Source organism: Schistocerca americana, chromosome 4 (genome assembly GCF_021461395.2).
Source record: "Schistocerca americana isolate TAMUIC-IGC-003095 chromosome 4, iqSchAmer2.1, whole genome shotgun sequence".
Classification (NCBI taxonomy): Eukaryota; Metazoa; Arthropoda; class Insecta; order Orthoptera; family Acrididae; genus Schistocerca; species Schistocerca americana.
Window position 1 is genome coordinate 20,695,708 of NC_060122.1, and position 23,364 is coordinate 20,719,071.

A 23,364-nucleotide genomic window follows, 5' to 3' on the forward strand; every position below is an offset into this window, starting at 1 on the left:
GGCTTTCCACAGGGCTGGTGTAAAAAGCTCCAGACACTAAACGTAATCCACGGTGGTAGATAGAGTCGAGACGACGAAGAATAGACGGCCGAGCAGAGGAGTAGACTATGCTTCCATAGTCCAATTTCGAGCGCACTAACGCGCGATAGAGGCGGAGAAGAACCACTCGGTCCGCTCCCCAGAAGGTACCATTCAGGCACGGAGGGTGTTGAGGGATCGCAGACAGCGAGCCGAAAGACAGGAAACGTGGGAGGACCAGCACAGTTTTCTATCAAACATAAGACCCAAGAATTTAGCGACGTTTGAAAACGGAATGTTGACAGGACCTAGATGTAAGGAGGGCGGAGGAAACTCCTTACGTCGCCAGACATTAACACAAACGGTCTTACTGGGAGAAAAACGGAAGCCGGTTTCGATCCTCCAAAAGTGGAGGCGATCGAGACATCCTTGAAGACGTCGTTCAAGAAGGCTGGTCCGTTGAGAGCTGTAGTAGATCGCAAAATCGTCCACAAAGAGGGAGCCCGAGACATCAGGAAGGAGACAATCCATAATTGGATTGATGGCAATGGCAAACAGTACAACACTTAGCACGGAGCCCTGGGGTACCCCGTTTTCTTGGGAGAAAGTACGGGAGGGAGTAGTGTTCACCCGCACCCTAAATGTGCGCTCTGCCATAAATTCGCGAAGAAAAAGGGGCAGCCGACCTCGAAAGCCCCAAGAGAACAATGTGCGGAGGATGCCTGTCCTCCAACAGGTATCGTATGCTCTCTCCAGTTAAAAAAATATTGCTACTGTTTGGCGTTTCCGGAGAAATTTGTTCATGATATAAGTGGAGAGAGCAACAAGATGGTCAACTGCAGAACGATGCTTTCGGGATCCGCATTGGGCAGGTGTTAAAAGACTGCGGGATTCCAGCCACCACGCTAAACGGTAATTCACCATACGCTCCACAATCTTACAGACACTACTCGTGAGAGAAATGGGGCGATAGCTAGAGGGGAGATGTTTGTTCTTTCCAGGTTTCGGAAGAGGAACGACGATAGCTTCCCGCCATCGTCTGGGAATAGTACTGTCGGTCCAAATTCGATTATAAAGGCGAAGGAGGTAACGCGGACTATGGGTTGATAAATGCAGCAACATTTGGACGTGGATACCATCCGGTCCTGCGGCGGAGGAGCGAGAAGAAGAGAGTGCATGTTGGAGTTCCCGCAAGGAGAAAACAGTATTGTAGCTTTCGTGATTTTGAGAGGAGAAAGCAAGAGATCGCACTTCCGCTGCACGTTTCTTCGGGGAAACGCTGGCGGGTAATTTGAAGAGCTCGAAATCTCAGCAAAGTGCTGACCCAACGAGTTAGAAATTGCGACGGGGTCCACTAATGTGTCATGCGCGACATTGAGCCCAGAGACCGGGGAGAAACTAGGCGCGCCTGAGAACCGTCGAAGCCGACTCCAAACTTCCGAGGAGGGAGTGAAGGTGTTAAATGAGCTAATAAAGAATTTCCAGCTTGCCTTCTTGCTATCGCGGATGACACGACGGCATCGCGCTCGGAACTGCTTATAGCGGATACAGTTGTCCAAAGTAGGATGGTGGCGGAAAACGCGGAGAGCACGTCGCCGCTCACGTATTGCTTCACGGTATGCCTCGTTCCACCAAGGAACTGGGGGGCGCCGGGGCAATTCGGAGGTGCGTGGTATTGAATGTTCCGCAGCTCTAAGAATAACGTCGGTAATATGTGTGACCTCATCGTCGACGCTGGGAAAGTGACGGTCATCGAAAGTCGCTAGAGACGAAAAAAGTGTCCAATCGGCTTGGGCAAACTTCCAGCGTCGCGGGCGCATGTAGGGCAGTTGAGGCTGCAGTCTAAGGACACATGGAAAGTGGTCACTCTAGTGTGTATCATCAAGGGCGAACCATTCGAAGCGCCGAGCTAGCGGAACAGTACCGACCGCAAGGTCCAAATGAAATAAATTTGTCGTGGAGGCAGACAAAAATGTAGGGACCCCAGTGTTGAGGCAAACTAGATCTGCTTGGTGGAAGACGTCTAGCAATAGTGAGCCACGTGGACAAGGATGTGGAGATCCCCAAAGCAGGTGGTGGGCATTGAAGTCCCCAACCAGCAAATACGGGGGTGGAAGCTGACCAAGAAGATGAAGGAGATCAGCTCGTGCCATTGGTGTGGACGATGGAATGTATACAGTACAAAGAGAGAACGTGTATCCAGAAAGGGAAAGACGGACGGCGACAGCTTGGAAGGAAGTGTTTAAATGGATTGGGTGATAATGGAGAGTTTCATGGAGAAGAATCATGAGTCCTCCATGTGCTGGAGTGCCTTCAACAGAGGGGAGACCATATTGGACGGACTGAAAATGAGGGAGAACAAAGCGGTCATGGGGACGCAGCTTTGTTTCCTGAAGACAGAAGATGACCGGCGAGTAGGATCGTAAGAGGATGGACAATTCATCCCGATTGGCTCGAATACCGCGGATATTCCAGTGGATAATGGACATAGGGTGAACAGAAAATGGAGGAGTGTGACCATGGTCGCTGTCAACTCAACGACTGCTCAGAGCTTGCGACCGACAGCATGGAATGGCATTCAGCCGAAGGCAGAAGATCCTGATCCATTGGTTGGTCAGGAGCAGCTCCTGCCACCAGCGATCGGCCGGTTGATCGGCCACCAGCAGTGCGCCTCGGCGACACAGAAGACGGCCGAGGGCGATTTCCGCCAGGTGGTGCTGTAGATGGGACACGCCTTGGCGGAGAAGGAGAGGAACTGGGTTTCTTTGTAGCCTTCTTGGAAGTATGATGTTTAGAGGGAGGAGGAACTGATGGTTGGGAAGTTGCCGTACGTAAAAACTCTTCATGAGTATGCTCTTTTGTCGAAGTCTTGGTGTCTGACTTTTGGGCTCGAGATTTAGCAGAACTCGATGAAGGGTGAGCCAGAGAGTGGGCAGGCGAAAGCGGTGAGGTTGAACGGGCGATCTTTGCGCTGGCCGATCTGACGACCGTGGTACTAAAGGTGAGGTCGCAAGTCTGCGTGGCCGCCTCCTTTGTTGGCCGAGGAGAAGCAAGGACTGTGCTGTATTTTCCTTTCTGATGCACGGTGGGCTGTTGACTGGCGAATAATTTTCGAGCAGCAAAGGTCGACACCTTTTCCTTTACTCTAATTTCCTGGATGAGCTTTTCGTCCTTAAAAACCGGACAATCTCGAGAGGAAGCAGCGTGGTCACCCATACAGTTGATGCAGCGAGGGGATGGAGGTGGACAAGCACCCTCATGGGCATCCTTGCCACACGTAACACATTTGGCCGGATTGGAACAGGACTGGCTGGTGTGATTGAACCGCTGACATCGATAGCAACGCGTAGGATTTGGGACGTAAGGGTGAACGGAAATTATCTCATAGCCTGCTTTGATTTTCGGTGGGAGTTGAACTTTGTCAAATGTCAGGAAGACAGTGCGGGTTGGAATGATGTTCGTGTCAACCCTATTCATAACCCTATGAACAGCTGTTACGCCCTGGTCAGACAGGCAGTGCTGAATTTCTTCGTCAGAGGGAGCGTGTATAAACGACTCCACGCGAGGAATTTAAAGTATGGTGCGTTTCCACCCAGACAGGGAAGGTGTGTAGTAGTGAGGTACGCAACAATTTTTGTGCCTGGAGGGCACTGACTGTTTCTAACAACAGGGTGCCATTCCGTAATCTGGAACAAGACTTTACAGCACCTGCAATTGCGTCGACACCTTTCTGAATAATGAAAGGTTTGACTATGGAGAAGTCGTGACCGTCAGACCGAGAAACAACAAGGAACTGTGGCAACGATGGAAGAACTGACTGTGGCTGAGACTCAGTGAACTTACGTTTGTGAGCAGACATAGTGGAAGGTGAGGAAACCATTACGGAAGAATCCCCCATGATTACCGGCGTCTCCGATGGCGCGCTCCTCCCTTGTGGGGGCCCTCTCTGAGGGCACTCCCGCCTTAGGTGATTGTTCACACCTCAGGTCACACCTCCCGACAAACGGACGGAGGGACCAATCGGCACTTTCGGAAGATATCAGCTCGGGTAATCACCCCTCCCTGGGCCTGGCCGTTACCAGGGGGTACGTACGTGTCCTACCTGTCTACCCGGGGCGGGGAATTACGCGTTACCCCGTCGCCGGCTACGCATGGAAGTGCGTGGGTCGGCCTTCAGACACGCACAGAGAGGAAGAAAGAGAAAGGGAAAGGAAAGAAGAGAGGTCTCAAACGCCGCAGCGGAGAAAAGGGTAAGGAGAAGAGGTAAGGAAAAGAGAAGGACAAAGGAAGGATGAAGACCTACAAGCAAGGAAGGCGAAGAATGCAGTAGATTTACAAGCGTCCGTCTCCGGACGTAGGCACAAACCATACTCCCAGAGGGGGAGAAAGGGAAGGAAAGAGCCAGAGGTGATGGGGGGGGGGGGCGAAGATGGGGGATGGGGAAGGATGCGGAAAGGGAAGGTATGCAGCCCGGAAAGGAAGGAAGGCCACATTAGCTCGGGGTCCCGTGCTCGCTACGCACGTGTCCACAAAAGAGTTGTGGGTCCCTGGTGTGTGTGTGTGTGTGTGTGTGTGTGTGTGTGTGTGTGTGTTGTGGCAGCGGAAGCAACTGCATAATGTACACCATGCTATGTCTAGTTCTGTGTGAGAGGCAATGGATCAGAATGAGCTAATGTCAGTTTAGAACCTGACACAGACCTCGAAGTCATGGCAGAAAAAACAAAATGTATGGCAGTGTACAAAGCATGTTACAACAGAAGTAAAACAAAGTTTCAAACAACGACACTGGGTCACAGGGAGCCTCTATCCTCATCCCCCTACAGTATGGGCATTGACACTTTATATTGGTCTGTGTATTGGATCAATACCTATATATTTAATAGGATCACTGCATATGCTCAATGCCTACATGCATACAGTAATTGTTTTCGACGTATCAGAAGAGACAGATGAGGTAAAAATCTTATCGAGTTCTCTATTGGATGAAGTTGGTCGAGCTTTTATAGTTCGTAATTTTTCTGTGTTGGATGATACAGAATAACGATGACAGAATGTTGAGGTGACAGATGTGAATGGACCCTGAGCGATGCAGATCTTTCGACCGCAGTACCTATGTGATGTTGATTCTTCCGAATTCTCCGGATAACACCACCGTAATTGTTCCTACTGTCTTTTATAGCCGGCCGGTGTGGCCGTGTGGTTAAAGGCGCTTCAGTCTGGAACCGCGTGACCGCTACGGTCGCAGGTTCGAATCCTGCCTCGGGCATGGATGTGTGTGTTGTCCTTAGGTTAGTTAGGTTTAATTAGTTCTAAGTTCTAGGCGACTGATGACCTCAGAAGTTAAGTCGCATAGTGCTCAGAGCCATTTTGTCTTTTATACTACGTGGTGTTGCAAAAGCGTTGTTCGTTTGGTGCTGACCTCACATATCGTATACGGTCGGCAGATGTATGACAACACGTTTCCATTTCCACCAAATGGGCAAAACACGGGCCTGTCCCACTAACTCCGCTTAGCCTGTTTTTTACGCGGGTTGCAGAATATGGTAGGCATAGCTCTCCGACATCTGCTCAGTTCCAACTTAAATTGGAATATCACATGTGCAAAACTACATGGATAGCAGGGTAGAGTCTGAGGGGAGCAGTTGCAAGATGCATAGGGACTATCTAATACCACGTTGAAATGTTATTGTAACAGACAGGTTCGAAAAACGTGACTCGTTTCAAGATATGGGAGAGCCACGAATATGTTTCACCAGTGGCTGTAATCATTAAAAGGTTCTCCATAGGATTCAACGCAGGTATGTGGTTGAATGGAAAGAATTTACTCCAACTCCCAGACATCATTTCTACCAGGAAGTGTAGCAGTGTGGATTTGGAAAGTCTGTGTACATTTCGTAGGACCTCAATCAGCTGCCCATCTACTGTATGTGTCCATTCACAATCAACCGTCGTCTGTAACCCAGTGGATATATCGCAGAACTTCTGACATGGCATCGAGACAGAACGCATTACAAATACGAGAGAAATATCTAGCGGTGACATGAGGGAGTTGCAAATACTGGCTTCATAGCACGTTCCTTAGCCGAATCACTTTCCAAGATTTTATTACGAGCTTACTCCGTCGGCGACATACAACCACACTTTCGGTCTGTTAACAGTCTCTCCGGCGATCATCGGCTATATTCAGCGTTGCGGTATTTGTGTGGAGGAACCCCTTCATTCGGAGGTAATGCCATACCTCGACTTATAAGGCTTGTATAGTCTCTAACATGGGTATCGTTAGCGATACTTGTGAGCAGCTGTAGAACCAAGACCGACTGTGACAGTAACGTGGTCGTTGCGATCATGTTTTTAACACCTAGCGGCTTGTAAGACGATTACCTCTCTCTTTCTAAGACTCAGTGATACCAATCGACAGAAGAACGTATGACACGTGTCTACCTATTTTCCCCTCAGTATTGGTTCGTATAGCCTCAGTATTGGTTCGTATAGCCAGCATTCAATATACTTCGTAGTAAGGGCTGTATGATAGATTCGCCTTGAACATGAGGTTTATGAGGCGTAAGTGAGTGTGTGTGTGTGTGTGTGTGTGTGTGTGTGTGTGTGTTTCCCGAAGTGTGGAAAGAAAAATGGATATGACCTGCCGTAAGGGAACGTATATATTTGAGCGGAAAACTGCGACAGCCGCAAACTGAATGAAAGTTTTTTATTTTACATTGAAATTATGTCAAATCACAAGACTGGTACTCGCCATCCGAAAAGGCCTTGGAAGGCCCAGCGGCGTCACAGGATGCCTATACGGAGGGGCAAGTGGTCAGCACGGCGCTCTCCCGGCCGTTGTCAGTTTTCGTGACCAGAGCGACTTCTCAGTCGAGTAGCTGCTCACTTCGCCTCACAGGGGCTGAGTGCACCCCGCTCGCCAACAGCGCTCAGCAGACCAGGTGCCAGCCCAGCCCGACAGAGCTCAACTTCTGTGATCCGACGGGAACCGGTGTTACCACTGCGGCAGGGCCGTCCCCATAAGAACGGTGCAGATATTTCTATTTCCAGAGCCTCAGCCATCAGTGCGGTGTACCTGCGACACATCGCTCACTGTCGAATATCGTCGGAATGAGGCTGCAATCGTAACATCTAATTGTAATATATATGTGGCCGGTTTCCTAGACGATTCTCTCTGTGGGTGTGGAAGTGGCTTGTGGTGGGAACGACTCACGTTTCTGGCTCACGGAAAGAGCTGTCTGAATGGAGAGGCAGTGCAGGAGTATTGCTGACCTACCGTGTCGCCCTAAAGACGACTGAATGGTGACCTAATACGCAGTATGGGTTGGACAGCCTTCGTGATCACAAGTGTTCTTCAGAGAAGATTGAATATGAATGTGTGTTTGCGTTGGAATATTATTCGCTCCCATGCAAAATGTCCAGTTGACTGCTTGTGCACATTTCCTGCCTTTATTTCGTTGGGAGGACATCGATTGTGGTGTGTGTGGTGTGCATCTACCAGGTGAAAAACGAACGGAAGACACGTTTGCCAGTTCTCTAGACATGACAAATACGTCAGTTGACTTTGTAAATAATATTGATGATTTTTAATCTGTTATATCACCGACATCGGTATTATTGAGTGGAATTATCAGTTTCCTCTATTTTCCTCCAGCTTTCCCCTAAAGGTCTTCGCAGACCAGATACGTTTCTCATTCTCTGTGGTTTACATTACGTTCCACCTAGCTGCACCTCGCTAAAGTGTCGGGTTTCAAGAGAAATTTCCAGTCCATATTTTCGGCATTACACTGTTCAAGCGATACTGCTGTGCAATCGATATTACTATGTGCGTGATATCGAGAAATATCGCATAAACACTATGATATTCTGGTATACTACGTCAAAATACATATATTCTTGTAATCGCAGAATTTGGAGACGGATGTAGGAAGCGGGGAAGCGAGCAGGTCGGCGTCAGAAACAGTTAAGAATTTGTGACAAGAGGAACCGACCCAGCCTTTTTACAACAGTTTGGAGAGCTGATGTTGCTGTGGTCATGCGGTGGCCAGTGTGTGTGTGTGTGTGTGTGTGTGACATTCAAGTTTTCCTCTCGGTAGTTTTAGAGTAGTGTAATTGAATAAGTGACTTTCCGTATTTCATGAAATGTAGGCCACCTCCGCGAGGTTTAGCTGTCAGTATGCTATGCAGATCTGGAATAAATTGTTTTTCAGCTGACAGTCTCACCTGCAGGAAATGACGGACTGTGCTCCCACACCACCAGCAGTAGTTTGGCGTGTTTCACACCGAGAATTGAAGCTTCATTCGACAATAGCAGAGCAGTGTAACTGAGGAGGTGTCTTTTCATATTAACGATGTGTAGATCAATTTTGCAGGGTATAAGTGGCAGTACAATATGGCGATCTGTGCAAAATAGTTTTGCAGGTTAAAGTCTCATCTGCAGAAAAAGTGGTGGACAGTGCTCCCACACTGGCAGCAGCAGCAGCAGTTTGACGGCTAAATTCGGTAAGACCCAATCAGAATGACCCAGTCATTCACGTGACATCCTTTTTGCTGGAGCATAGGAGCCTCTACAGACTGGTTCCAACTAGATGGGGGTGAGGTATCTACGGGAAGTTCTGAGAGTAACGTGATATCTTCCTTGTTCAAGTGTCAGAAGACATGTTGAAGCAGACCATCCATCTCTGGCAAGACGCTGTCCCTCATCTGCCATTGTGGCATTAGGACACCTCCAGACCAGCAGCTGTGAGACACCGAAAATTTAAGCTGTTTTTCCCTTCTGTAGGACAGTGCCTCGAATTCTGTTTACATAATTATTCAGAGGAGGAGGAGGATATTAGTGTTTAACGTCCCGTCGACAATGAGGTCATTAGAGACGGAGCGCAAGCTCGGGGGAGGGAAGGATGGGGAAGGAAATCGGCCGTGCCCTTTCAAAGGAACCATCCCGCCATTTGCCTGAAGCGATTTAGGGAAATCACGGAAAACCTAAATCAGGATGGCCGGAGACGGGATTGAACCGTCGTCCTCCCGAATGCGAGTCCAGTGTGCTAACCACTGCGCCACCTCGCTCGGTAATTATTCAGATTTTCCCATCTGTGCTTAGACAGTGCTCTCATTCCAAACAACAAGAATGCTTTCATAAATAATTGTGTTTCCACAAGCATGCAGAGAGACGTGATGAAGGCTTTTAGTGGTGAGAATACGAGCTAACTTTTACCATTTCTGAGACTTAAGTTGAAAGAAAGACATTATGATTTCCAGGAAGGGGTACACGTGATGGATGTGGTGCATTGTTAAGACCATCTGGAAGAATGCATTCTGTGTTATTCTGGGATATTTCAGTAAGTAGATCCTGTTTGGACAAGAATTTCCATGCAGACAAGCTGAGACATCACACAAGCTCCTACAACAACAAAAGCGACCATTAACTGTTCTGTGGCACTTCACGACTTCCGGAAAGGGGTGATATGTAATGGATTGGCTGTCCCCTTAGGATCACTAACAAGAATGCATCCTGTGTTATTCTGGGATATTTCCATAAACAGTTTCTGAAAGCACTGCAAAAGATTTCTAAAGCGCGTCCAGAGGGACACTTAGCTGTTGTTGACATACATATGAGACGTCAGTACACAACTGGCAGCCTTTCAGCTGCATCCTTTTAGCTGCACTTGCAAGGGTGTGTCACCAGGCTAACATCTCCCTCAGCAATTATTAGGCGGCGCTGAACCTGCAGGTGCAGAGGCGACTTGTCAGCGCACGAGTACTTGTGAAGGTGTGTGAGACCAGATGCGTCTTGTATGTGGGACAGGCTGGACCGGTCTGCACACCCATCACATCTTTCTGCCTTGGACCTCTGTAGGAAACAGATCGCTGATACGTCGCGGTTGAATTTATTACCGATGGTTCGAAACCATTTTTACATGCAATGAGTGAGTGTGCATTGCATTATTTCGGCTGTTTAAGCTTTGTGAGTATGTTTTCAGAGCGTTTAAGTGCATTATTTCGACATAGTGAACGTGTACTGCATTATTTTGTGAACTTGTCTGTAGGCCCTGCAATGCATTATGTCAACAGTTTACGATTAGTGAGTGTGTTTGCAGAGCATTTTACACGTATTATTTTGACAATTTAGGAATTGTTTGCGTGTCTGTACATGTGTGTACTGCATTATTTTGGTAATTTACTTGTAGTTTGCAGATCTGTAGGCCCAAGCACATCAGGGTGAGCGTTTTGTACCAGCATTATATATAAACTACATGAAATCCATTCCTAAATAAATTGTTTCAACTTCCCACTAAAAATAAATGAAGTACACTCCATCTCCAGCAGTTGGACACAGACTTAGCCACTCTCCCGCCATTTTTCCCCATACCGCCATCTTGGATTATGTCATAGGAGGGACAACAGCACCCTCTGGTGGTGGTACAGTGTACTAGGTCAGTTGTATTCTGGACCTCACGCTGAACACACTGGTTGGAGCTACCGCCTATGGTGACTCAAATTGTTTAAATAATCCATCCTATCCAGCAGCCCAGCACAGACAGACATTTTCCTGCCAATTCCAAGGGAAAGGTGGTTGTTGGATGACTTAGGTTAGAGGAGTTATCCAACTTACATTTTTTCCCTGCATTTGTTTCCTACCAAAATTTTCCCGCCATTTTATTGAGGAGGGGAGGGGGTGTTATGTTTGTGGAGCTCACTCTATCTATTTTCCCGCAAAAATTTGAACTTCCCTCCACGACAGCATTGCGACATTGCCACATCTATCGCTGCCATCTGGGATTCGCGATCTTGAATAAATTTGGCAACACTGCAAAGTGGGCTGACGCTCTTTGTGTCACTAATGATGTGTACTGTGTGCATATTCAAGCTGCCTTTCAGAGTCCTGGTCGCTCTCATCGCTGACGTGTTATGGAAGTATAGCACGGTCCTAAGCTACATGGAAAAGGATTGGAACAATTTTGAAACCTATCACACACTCAAAATTATCCAATAGGTACGCATTGAAATCCGCAAACATGTGCCGTCACAGGTGTTTTTTGGTGGTTGTCAAACCATCGTTGTTTATGACAGACAATTGCTGTCGTGTGCCAGCTATGGACAGAAAGGCCAAATCTGATCAAACAGCCTCCAATGGCACCTTGTCCACATGCCATGTGTGGAAACAGTACAGACAGCAGTGCCAACTCCATTACCACTTACATACATAAAGGTGGTGAGGCTCGTGTGCACAGATGTTGCTACCTCGATGCAGCCCCATGTAACCGTGAGGTCAGCCATACAATGAGAGACCCTTGCAGGACACAATGCCTGCCAACTGCACCATCATCATTGTACCAGGGGCGTCAGTTGCGGACACCAGCCACATGGCCAAAGGTGCTGACCCTGGTGCTTTGATGGGTGTACACACACGGTCCCGGAAACAATGGTCACCGAAGCATCATAAGAAATGCATTGTCTCAAAGGAAGATGACCAACAGAGCAAAGACAGGGAGCAAGCTGCCAACGCTGTTCCTGACTCGTAATTGCCAACAGAGTCTGCTGGTACTGCCTCAAGGCAGGTATTGGATGTGACAGAAAGGATGATAGCCTCACCCACCGCAGATGTCCCCGTGGCCGACGCCCCTTTGTACACAGACCAGAGTTTGCTGGTACTGCCTCAAAGCAAGCATTGGATGTGACAGAAAGGATGATGGCCTTGCCCACCGCAGATGTCCCCATGGCCGACGCCCCTCTGGACACAGACCAGAAGATGGACACCATTGCCTGTGATGACTCGCTGTCACCAACACCTTCCTTGGTTGGTGACCGGGCTGTTGAAATGGAAGCAGAAGATGCACAAGATGCCCCTGATGCTCCTCCGCCACATGGGATGGGTGCTCCACTTCGGGAGAACGACCACATTAAATGTGCCTGTCACAAGGGTGGGTAGCCAAGTGGCCCCGTTACCACTGAGGGGCCACCATTTACATCTGAATGCTCCGTGTTAAGATTTCCCAATCCTACTGTGTTGCTACAATCAGCGTCAATGGCATACACTTTGTCATCGAAATGTGCATGTTCCATGACATGCTCTAGGCAGTGGACCTGGATATCGGCCTCCTCCAAGAAGGCCACTCAGAGCTGCAACTGAACATTTACAGGTACACAGCTTACAGCATTCCATCTAGAGACGATACTGGTGGAAATGCCATCCTCTTACATGACACTGTATATCAAGTATCTGCCATCTGCACGAGGCCTTGCCATTATGGTGGGAGCAGTCTGTATTGTCAATGTATACATATCCAGTGGGCGTCTCACTGCAGTGGAAGGATCACTCTTTATTACAAAGAAATTTCTCCACTTCTGAATCGAAACACAGAACACTACGTCGTAGGCGGCGACTTTAATAGTGTCCTGGATCCAGATGACCAAACACCCCACTACTCTACCTGCCCAGCACTACAAGCACCCATGTGGAATATGTGACATGTAGCATCTCCTCCATGGGGATTGCCATAGCTATACATACTTCACCTAGCACTCCGCCAGCAGCCTCGGTTGGTTCTATGTCTCCCGAGGACTCCGAGCAGCAACAAGGGGCAAGGGGCAAGGGGCAAGGGACGACAGCGTCCACTAACTATCTGGCTTACATCTGTTCAGTCACGCTCCCCTGTCAATGCACATTCCAAAACTGTGGTCCATGGATACTGACTGTTTCCTACCTACACAATGATGCATGTTGGCGGAAGATTGGTGCTATGTGGGATCACTGCTTCTGGAGCTTGCACATGCATCCTTCCACCTTACACTGGTGGCTCGACTGCATCAAGCAGGTCCTCTGATGGATGCTCATGGGATACGGTTGTGCCAGAGCGTGCTGGCGTTGGGAGATGACGGAATTTTACTACACAGCACTGAGGGGACGAATGACACAGCCATCATTACGAGACCGGCAGACAGGGGTTAATCATCTCAAAGCTCACCTCCTCTGTCTCACCACAGAACAGCTTAATGGGACCTGAATGCCTACCGAAATGACATCCATTTGTCACGTCACCAGAGAGAGACACCACCGCACACGCCGGCTTGTAACATCAGTCGAGACAGCAGCGGGTGGACGCATCATCACTCGGTGTGCCATCGCTACAGCATTCGCCCAGCATTACAGAAAGTTTTATGCCAAGGACCCCCGGACCTTCCGCGAGTATAAAGGCATCCTTCGCGGTCTTCCTGTCCCCAGAGTGGTGACCCAGGATGACGTTCTGCTGGCTCCCGTAACTGCTGAATGCTTGACGGTGGCCACGGCTCGCGACAGCCTGAACAAATCACTGGCATCACACGGCTTACTGAACGAAGTCTATCGCGGCTTCAGTCCCCTGATGGGAGCTCAGTGGATTCAAATCTTTCGAGACCTCCTCCCGAAGATTTTACCTCCCCCACAGATTTCCTCGAAGGCATTATGTTACCGGTTCCAAAACCGAGCGGTTCTCACCGTTGTCACGACTATCGTCCTCTTAGGCTGCTGAACGCGGACTATAAATTTTTCACCCGAATCCTTTACACACGTCTTCACTCCTCAATTGGATACGTAATCAGTCATGAGCAGCCACGTTTAGGCGACAATGACAACATGCATAAGGCACTTGGCGCCTATCGCGACGTCATGGAGCGGGGGCGGCTTGCCACCTCCGCGGTGCCCTCGTCGCCATCGATATTGATCGCATCGATCACGGTTTGTTTCGCGCCTTGCGCGAACACGTGGGCCTCTTGCAGGCGTCGGCAAGAGTTTAATCCACGGGGCGCGCTCCCAGATTATGATAAGTGGTCACCAGACCAAACATATCACTCTCGGACAGTCGATGCGACAGGGATATCCTTTTATCAGGAGTCTTATTCGCGGCGGCCCTCGAACCCGCACTGCATGGCCTTCGCCAACGGCTGGAAGACACTTGAATATGAGATGTGACATACCGGTGTGGTGCCTTCACTGAAGACGCGATGCTCTTGGCGCGGTCGGCCGACGAAATCCGAGCGACGCTTCAGTGGTTGTGTCGCACGGCGCGGTATCAGCCGGCGTCGTCAACAAGCGCAAGACGACGTACACGGATGTCAGGAAAAGTGTTCTCCGCCTGACAGCGATCCCCTTCCAGAAGCATCCCACACTGCCCACGCTGGGAGTGCAGTTCTCCAGAACAGCTCGCCGAACTGCGGCGCCCACATAGCGCCGGATACTACAGCGGACAAGTGCGCTCCTCCACGACAGCAAATTCCACAGCACGTACGTAGTTCGTCGGTCGCGCTACGTCAACACTGACCGACCGTCCTAACTTAATTATTTTTCACACTTTCTCTGTCACTATGGTCCATAGTTTCCAGGCAGTGTACGAACAATTTGTGAGCGCAGGTCACACATTCAAAGTGCGCTACACTGTTCTAACGAGGCCTCCGCTGGCGGAAGGCTGCAGTTGACTCGTGTCCACAACTGTGCGTGGGCGTTATACGTGCGGACCGCGACCAGCACCAGCTCGAAGGGAACGCTGCCTCAGATCGTCACTCCACAAGATATTCGACGGCCGCTCGCCGTGGGACACACAGCTCTGTCTCCCGCCCACATTATAGAATTCCTGGTCGAGCTGAGCTACACGATCGAGCGTTTACCGGTGACGAGGCCGTCGACGACTAGGGACTATTACCGCATCAATCGAGCACGACCATTCCGCAACAACGTCAAACAGCACCCGCTGGACCAGGGTGTGCGGGCCGCCCACACCCCACACCTGCCCACACTCGCTCGTCCCTTGTGGTACAGGGCGGTGGACGGCAAATTAGCCACACGCCAGCGTCTCAACACTATCCATCTTACGGACGACCTCTTGTGCCCGCACTGCGCAGTCGTCGATTCACACGGGCACCGCTCGACATGTGCTGCGATTGGCAGCTGATCGGATCTCGTGCAATGTATGCTGCCGCTCGTGTTACGACGACAGCCAGACTGAATCGCGCCGGACGAACTCCGACCTTCCCACCGCCGGAACGAACGCCGTCAGAGGCTGAAGGGCACGGAGCTGTACTACATTTTGCAACCTGACCCCGAAAACGCTGTCCAGTTGTGGTTCCACCTGACGACGGGTCGTGAGGCGTCTTGCTGCTATGTGTTATATTGGACACGACAGTCTAATCATTGAGATGGATTATTCGAGGGGCGCTCCGAGTACTAGAAGACACACTTGAAGACGATTCAATGAACACGATTGATCCTCCATTAATTTGCGGGTAGATGATTCGGAAGCTTCTGCTGGCGGTAGTAGGATGCGATTTAAAAAAGAAAAAAGCCACCATATTTACTACAAAAAAACTAGATAAATTTGTTCAAATAAAGCTGTCTCGATTCTCTAAGACCGGTTTTCTTCCTTGGCTCACAGAGGGCGGGAATGAGGTACTGGACAGACCTCGGAATGCGAAAAAAACCAAGTGGTGACGGTGTTGGACTCTCAAGTGGGTGATCCGTGTTCAGGACTCCGTCGTGCCAGTTAGTTTTTATTTTATTTTCACAACAATATGAACTGTCCGTGCAATCATTGAAATGTTTGTTCTCTTTTTGTAGCCTCGGTAATTGTCATACTATACAGTGGTTATAGAGTATGATCACGTTACCGTCGCATGTAAACGTGATGAATACTGAGAGCAGGCCAGATGCGACGTAGACGTCCCACAGATGTGAAAACTACAAATACACGGGTCTCAACTATGTCCCAACAAAGAAATTCAAAACTTCCAGAACAGAAAGCGACTTAAAAAATGTTAAAAACTCATTTATTGAGAGAGCACAGGGAAACTGCGTTACTTTCAAACTATTGCATTCATTTTTTGCAGCTTATGTGGCAAACTATTGTGTTTCCATCATTTCGTTGGGAGTGATTACATTCATTCGAACACCTAAATAGTGCAAGGATACGTACCTCACTTAACAGGCATCCAAATTAGTTGCGTCGTTAGGAGATTACATCATACGATGTACGTGCTGTCACAAATGCCGTACACATTGCACCAGACGTGTTTTGGGCGCGCCTTGTCGTCAGACGTTTGCGGCTCCCATTCGAAAGCCAGTTCCTTTCGGCTGCTAACAGAGAAGTTGTGCAGAATCAACCGTCATTATAGCCATTGTAGGACGCTACACTAAGACTCAGACAGAAGTTTGAATTTAAAAAGTGAGGTTCGAACACGACTCAACCGCATGGCAATGACCCCTTTTCTTCGGTATGGTTCGATGCGTTTGGTCTGCGTGGACGGCACAAGACATCCGTTCAATTTGATCGTTGATTCCTTTACTCAGTTTTTTGTTGCAGAGGGCAACAGCCACGACGCCGCTGCTACGTCAAATTGCCCCATATTGCACTTCTCCTCCTTGGACCGATGACTGTTTCCTTTTCTTTTTGCTTTTTTTTTCACACGTCAGTACAACTTCTTCCTGTTTTGAAGGTCAATCTGTGTTCTTGACGGGAAGTCCACTGGGCCTTCTTACCACTGAATCTGACGGGGGGAGCGCCGGGGAGTTCCCCTATGAGGCGAGGGTCGCCTCCCTACGAGGAACCGCTGAGTTCCGTGCGTATCCACCCAGCCTGGGCAGCGGGCGGTGAAGCCAGCCTGCACAGCGCTCTTTGCTCTGGACGCCGAGTCTGGAGGAGTTCGGTGGTGGCGGCTGCGACTGGAGATTTGGTGAGCCCGGTTTTCCTGCTTGCCTCTGTTGTTGATGGGCTACATTTACGACTCTCCAGTCGGGTGATTCTAGTACTAACAAATACGCCGAAGCGACAAAAGTAATGGGTCAGCGATATGCACATATACAAAGGTGGTGGTAATATGGCGTACGCTAAGTATAAAAGAGCAGTGCGTAGGAGGATCGGTGATCAGTACTCAGGCGATTCACGTGGGCAGGTGTTTACAGCGTGATTATGGCCGCACCACGGGTGTTAATAGACTATGAATCTGAAATGGTAGTTGGTGCTGGACCCATGGGACATTTCCTTTTGGGAAATCATTAGGAAATTCAGTACTCCGAGATCCACGGTGTCAAGAGTGTACCGAGGATACCAAGTTTCAGGTATTACATCTCGCCATGGGCAAAGCAGTGGCCGGTGGCCTTAACTTAACCGAGAGCAACGGCGTTTGTGGAGTATTGTAGCAGACAAGCAACACTGGGTGAAATAACCGCAGGAATCAATGTGGGACGAACGAGTAACGGATCCGCTACGGCAGTGCGTGGAAATTCGGCGTTAATGAGCTCTAGAAGCAGACAACCCACGCGAGTGCCTTTGCTAAAAGTACGACATCGTCTGTAGCGCCTCTCCTGGACTCGTTACTATATTGGTTAGATCCTAGACGACTGGAAAACCTAGTGGTCGTGAGATGAGTCCCGCTTCCAGCTGGTAACAGCTGCTGGTAGCCTTCCAGTGTGGCACACACCTCACGAAGCCAAGTTGTCGCCGTCCGAAGTGGCCGTGCGGTTAAAGGCGCTGCAGTCTGGAACTGCAAGACCGCTGCGGTCGCAGGTTCGAATCCTGCCTCGGGCATGGATGTTTGTGATGTCCTTAGGTTAGTTAGGTTTAACTAGTTCTGAGTTCTAGAGGACTAATGACCTCAGCAGTTGAGTCCCATAGTGCTCAGAGCCATTTGAGCCAAGTTGTCAACAAGGCACTGTGCAAAAGCGTTTGGTGGCCCATAATGATGTGGGCTGTGTTTAAATATAATTGACTGGGTCCTCTGGTCCAAGTGAACCGATCGAGAGCATTTGCTGCCGTTCACGGCTTTCACGGCTTTCATGTTCCCAAATAACATGGGAATTTTTATGGATGACAGTGCGCCAGGTCACCGGGCCACAATTTTTCGCGATTGGTTTGAAGAACGTTCTGGACAGTTGGAGCGAATGATTTGGCCATCGAGAGAGCCCGACATGGATCCCGTCGAAAACTGGCGGGACGTAATCGAGAGGTCACTTCGTGCACAAAATCCTGCACCGACAACATTTCGGCAGTTATAGAGGCATCCTGGCTCAATATTTCTGCAGAAGACTTTCAACGACTTGCTGAGTCCGTACCACGCCGAGTTGCTGCAGTGTGCCGAGGTCCGACGCGATTCTAGGAGGCGCCCCCCGACTCTCGTCACCTCAGTGTGTGTCGCACGCTGAACTAATGGCGAGCCACGAACGCGATCCGCTAGTTAGGCACGAAGCATTACAGGGACTCGGAGATCGTTTAGTTCCCGCGGGCTGGAATCTCATTAGAGGATCGTACAATAGTTACTGAATACTATGCGTTATTGTTGTCATTCTCTGCCACACTTTAGATTATTCTATGCTCTACAGGAAGACGTGCATAGAAAATATCAAGTTTCTGTGATTGCTTGAACAAGTCTGATGCGTATTGTGAGTCCCATGTTACTTTTATCCGTTGTTTGACTAATTTGAAATAAAATACAGAGCATCAGTGCAGTATTGTTATTACTCATTTCTGCTCTCCTCTGTAATTTATTTAGTTTTCGTACCTAATGTTGATGTAGAGTTTGTATGTCGCCATCTCGAGAACGCCTGTTACTCAAGTCCCCATTTGTCTTTTCATTGATTAGGCCTATAGATATAAAATAGGTCATATACAGTTCTTCCAGGTTATTCGTAAGAAATGTCCCGCTCCTTTGCATGCATAACTTCCATGTTGTGAAAGATAAGTTCAGGGTCTGGCGCCGGAATCGATACTTTCTATTTCAGATCATCATCATCATCAATCAGCATCATCATCATTTCCCCTTTCGTTTTGTAGTTCTGAGGAATTCTGTTATGTTACCTGCCAATCCCATTAGGTGTTGTTCCCAAATGTCACTACATGTTTGAATTTTTTCATTCATGCTGAAAATATTTAATTCTGTTCTAATATCTTTGTTTCTAATCATATCTTCTTGTGCAGCCGTTCGTCTTTCTTAGGAACCTCAACTCTGCTGTTTGAATTTCCTTTTCTTTCTTTTTTTGTGGTAACCCATGTTTCGCTTCCATAGCATAACACAGGAACCGCTAATACTTCATAGAATTTTATGATGATTTCTTTTTTTACTTTGTGGTCCAATTTCTGATAATGGTACTACAGACAGCTTGGAACTTGTTTATTTTATTGTCAATATCAGGGTTCAAATCAAAACCTATAGCGCAGCCTACATAAGAGATTTGAGACACTTGTTCTATAACTAAAGTTTTTCATCTAATTGGATATTTCTTTCGGAATGCAATTATTTTGTTTCGTTGATAGAAACTTCTTGCAAATTTCGTTCAGCTCGTGTATTGACCTTTGAAGATCATCTTCATTCTTTTGAAAATAACGATGTTCAGGTATTCTTCATTTGTTATCTTAATTCTTTGTTTACTTTACAAATCCATTTAAGGAGAATGAAGTCGATGAAAAGATTAAATTCTCTGTGTTTTTCTATTACTTTTTGTGTATAAACACGCCGTCTGTACATGAACGACGTGATCTAGATCCATTTTGTCCTTCAGAAACAATATCTTCTGTGATATTCTTCATGCAGTCATTCATTATCTTTGAGTACAGTTTGTAGGCAGTGTTTAGAAGTCTTACGCCACGACAGTTCTTACAGTCATCACGTTTCCCTTTTGGAAAAGAGATTGCTGTGGCAGACAGTCTGTACATTACGTATCCACGCAAGAATTTGCGCTGAACATGACCGCGATGCCTTCAGCTTGTTGCAGAAGTACATGCAGATTTTTCCTTGAACCACATTATTACTCAACTGTTTTGGTGAGGTATTGGCAGCTATAGGCCATTCTTAAATTAACGTGATGTGATTACATTCGAGGGCAAACAGACAATTGCACTGCGTTTGTCTGCAAGTTGACCACACTTATACTCTGTAATTCTGATATGATTTTAAGAGAGATTTTCGCACTGCTTGTTGTTCAGATATGCCTGCCAATTACTGGTTGTGCAGTTGCCTGTAAGAGTGTTATGCTGTGATTATTTCTTTCGATTAATTGTGAAATTAGAATGCGTTACAACATTGACTTTTACTCCAGGACAATCTGATTGCCATCACCAAGCCCTCGACGGATCCTATGGTCCCTACTAACAACAAGCCCATTAGCCTTCTGAATAACATGGTAAACGTTCTATAATCTCTGATCCTCCACCGTATTCCCCAGCCTTTGGTGACGGCCGGGACAACCTGTCCGGTAGAGTTCGGATTCTCTTCCCACCAGTCAGCCAAACTCCAAGTTCTTAGGATCACAGAACATGTCAGCAAGGGCTTTAACTCCATCATGTCGAAGCCAGTGGTTTTCCTGGACCTGCAAAACGCGTACGACAATATTTGGCAGGACAATGGTGTGTAAAAAATGCTTGCGCAGACAACCATTCCCGACGTCTATGTCTAGATCGTGGATAATTGCCTCCACGATAGAACCTTCTAGGTTACTTAGCAAGGAAAACGCACAAGCATACGTCACATGTCGATGGGTACGCCTCAAGGCTCTGTGATGTCTCCCATCCTCTTTATATTACCGATATACCGGTCATCCCACACCGCCACCTAGCGCAATACGCCGATGATATGAGGCTCTGTACGACCCGCCGCAATACGGACCAGCTCATTGCTCGTCTTCAGTGGCAGGTGTACGCAATAGCACCGGGTGTCGTCGAAACAAGATTGGCCTGAATTCTGCCAAGACTACGGCAGTCTACCTCACCAGAAGGCGCCCAGTCCTTCGCCACAACATCACTATTGCAGGCGTCCGTGTCCTATGGTCCACCGATACCAAATATCCAGGTGTCTGGATGCATAACAAACGGCTTTTCTATCGACATGCAGAATATGTCACCAAAAAGGACAGAAGTTGATAAAAGCGCTGTACTCAATGTTCAACAGCAGGGAGCTGAACCTAAAAACCAAGCTCCGACTGTACCGGATGGTTGTCCACCCTTCCCTAACCTATGGCCCCACTGTGTGTGCCACGTTTAGTGCTTCCCGGTTGCAGGTCCTCCAGCGCCTGCAGAAGAACGTGCTTCGGTGGAGGCTGCATGCCCTCCGCTCCCGTGGCTAGTTACCCTCCACGAGGAATCAAATATGGTAACTCGAAGACGTCCATTCTCTATGAAAAAGTGGGTGCCCCGTGTGAGACGGTCACTGGCTTACAAAACATTGGCTCCACGACTCCCCAGCACTGGCACCGCCACCCTGTTCCTCTCAGCATCCTTGAGGAATCACATACAGAATATGGCTAACGATAGCCCAGTTACGGCCACTAATAAAGTGTCAGTCTTGATACGACCACTCGATATGTGGCGACCATCATACTACCATCAGCATCAAAAATGGTTCAAATGGCTCTGAGCACTATGGGACTAAACTTCTGAGGTCATCAGTCCCCTAGAACTTAGAACTACTTAAACCTAACTAACCTAGGGACAGCACACACATCCATGCCCGAGGCAGGATTCGAACCTGCGACCGTAGCGCCCAGAACCGCTCGCCCATCCCGGCCGGCCATCAGTATCAGTAGCTGTGTATTTGTGATACCTATTGGCGGAGGGTGGTATGGGACTTCAAGTGCCACCGCCACACCTGGAATGACATGGTAGGAGAGAACAAATTTACCCTTACACGAAGACAGGAAGATCGAGACTCACCGGTGACGCTGTACCCCAACCTACCACAAAAAAGAGCCCCGACTGTCAGTAGCTTTACTACTGACGACGATGGCGGGGCTAGCCATCGAAAAGTCAAAAATTTTATTCGAATTGAGGCATCTTCAAAACCAAGAAAATTTTATTCACTCATGCCGCCGAGAAAGACTGTAAGGTCATATGGCCATACAGCCATCCATCGTCCTGCTAGTTTCCACCCAAGTAAAGATCTACAGTGCTGCCCTCTATAACGTCACTGAAACTACTAGGACACAACCATGATAACGATAGTTTTCTCGTTATTTTCTCCCTTACTATCTTATTTATTTATTTTTTTGCGCTGATTCTTCTTTCATATATGATCTTTGAATTTTCTTGGCAGTTAAGCTTTCAATAATCTGAAGATCGTTGTCGAAAGAATATTCTGTACCAAGTATAAGAATTGTTACAGGTTTTTAATATAAAAAAAAGTTCTTACATTTTAAGGTATATTTGCGTACTTTTGCATGCTATAATGAATGTAGCCAATGATCTTGCCGCAGTGATAACACCGGTTCCCGTCAGATTTCCGCAGTTAAGCGCTGTCGGGCTGGGCTAGCACTTGGATGGGTGACCATCCGGTATGCCGAGCGCTGTTGGCTAGCGGGGTGCACTCAGACCTTGTGAGGCAAACTGAAGAACTGCTTGATCGAGAAGTAGCGGCTCCGGTCTCGGAAACTGACATACGGCCGGGAGAGCGGTGTGCTGACCGCATTCCCCTCCGTATCCGCAACCAGTGACGCCTGTGGGCCGAGGATGACACGGCGGCCCGGCGTTACCGTTGGGCCTTCCAAGGCCTGTTCGGACGGAGTTTAGTTTCATAATGAATGTATCTGGGGCGAGGTAGTACACTCCAGTGTGGACAGGGCTTCACGCTTCACTTTTTCCGCTATGCGAGCTCCATTGTACGCGTTCTTCATATCTATATAATAGTTTAGCTGAAGACGGACAATAGTTGCTGCGACAAGCTGTTACGTATCCAGTCACATACTCGCATAACGTATTTCATTTACGATATTTTGCCGGCTGATAAGTTTAAGGGATGTAATATATGAGTAATTCTAATTATGTGACACTCATATCTAGGTTTCAAGATGGCAGATACTGGCTGAAATCGGTTATCGGATAGACAAAAGAACTGTGATCAAGATTGTAGTGTTCTGGCGGTTAGAATACACATATCACTACCGTGTCTCTACGTCACTGTAATCCCGTCTTTCAGAACGCCTGTATATTTTGTACTTGGCATTCGCAATTAAAGTTTACAGGGCTGAAATTAATACTGGCCAGGAATATAATTCATGCGCCTTAAGGTAGGGAACCAAATAACAACTTGTGCCCCTGGTGCAGATAATGTAATTTGGGTTGCCTATGTTAAAGCGAAAGCGGTCGATGTGTTTTTCTGTTTGAGCAGTAAAATAACTGCTGATGGTCGAAGAACAAAGGATATAAATTGTAAACTGGCACTGGCTACAAAAATGTTTCTGAAGAAAATAAATTTGTTAACATCAAAAATAGATTTAAGTGTTAGGAAGTCTTTCCCGCCGCGCGGGATTAGACTAACGGTCTGGAGCGATGCAGTCCTGGACTGTGCGGCTGGTCCCGGCGGAGGTTCGAGTCCTCCCTCGGGCATGGGTGTGTGTGT

At 48.2% G+C, this 23,364-nt stretch overlaps 1 protein-coding gene and 1 pseudogene across 5 annotated transcripts in view; one reads left to right on the forward strand and one right to left on the reverse strand.

Annotated features, from left to right (window-relative positions):
• The window catches only part of LOC124613920 (neurexin-1), a 2,081,056-nt gene that overhangs the window by 721,341 nt on the left and 1,336,351 nt on the right, over window positions 1-23,364 (reverse strand). The window lies entirely within an intron of this gene.
• On the forward strand, window positions 22,204-22,321 carry LOC124614463 (annotated as a pseudogene).